Source organism: Charadrius vociferus, unplaced genomic scaffold (assembly GCF_000708025.1).
Source record: "Charadrius vociferus isolate BGI_N301 unplaced genomic scaffold, ASM70802v2 scaffold1066, whole genome shotgun sequence".
Lineage (NCBI taxonomy): Eukaryota > Metazoa > Chordata > Aves > Charadriiformes > Charadriidae > Charadrius > Charadrius vociferus.
In genome coordinates, this window is record NW_009648971.1 from 7,745 (window position 1) to 8,014 (window position 270).

Sequence of the window (270 nt, forward strand, 5' to 3'; positions counted from 1 at the left end):
CCCGGCCCCCCCCAGGGTAGCCAGCAAAGCGGGTTAATCACTTTTGATTGCATAATTAGCAACGAGCCCCGCTCCGGCACCACCGCGGTGCCGCTTAACCGGAGCGCCGGCACGGGCTGCCCCGGGGAAGGTTGGCACAGGCGTTTTTCCGCGTCACCGTATGGAAAATCGATGGATAAAAATAGCCCGGCACCGTGCGGAACCCGGGGGCCGGTGACCACCGCCGCCGCCGGCACGCGCCGGGAGAGCGGGGAGAGGAGAGGTTGGGGG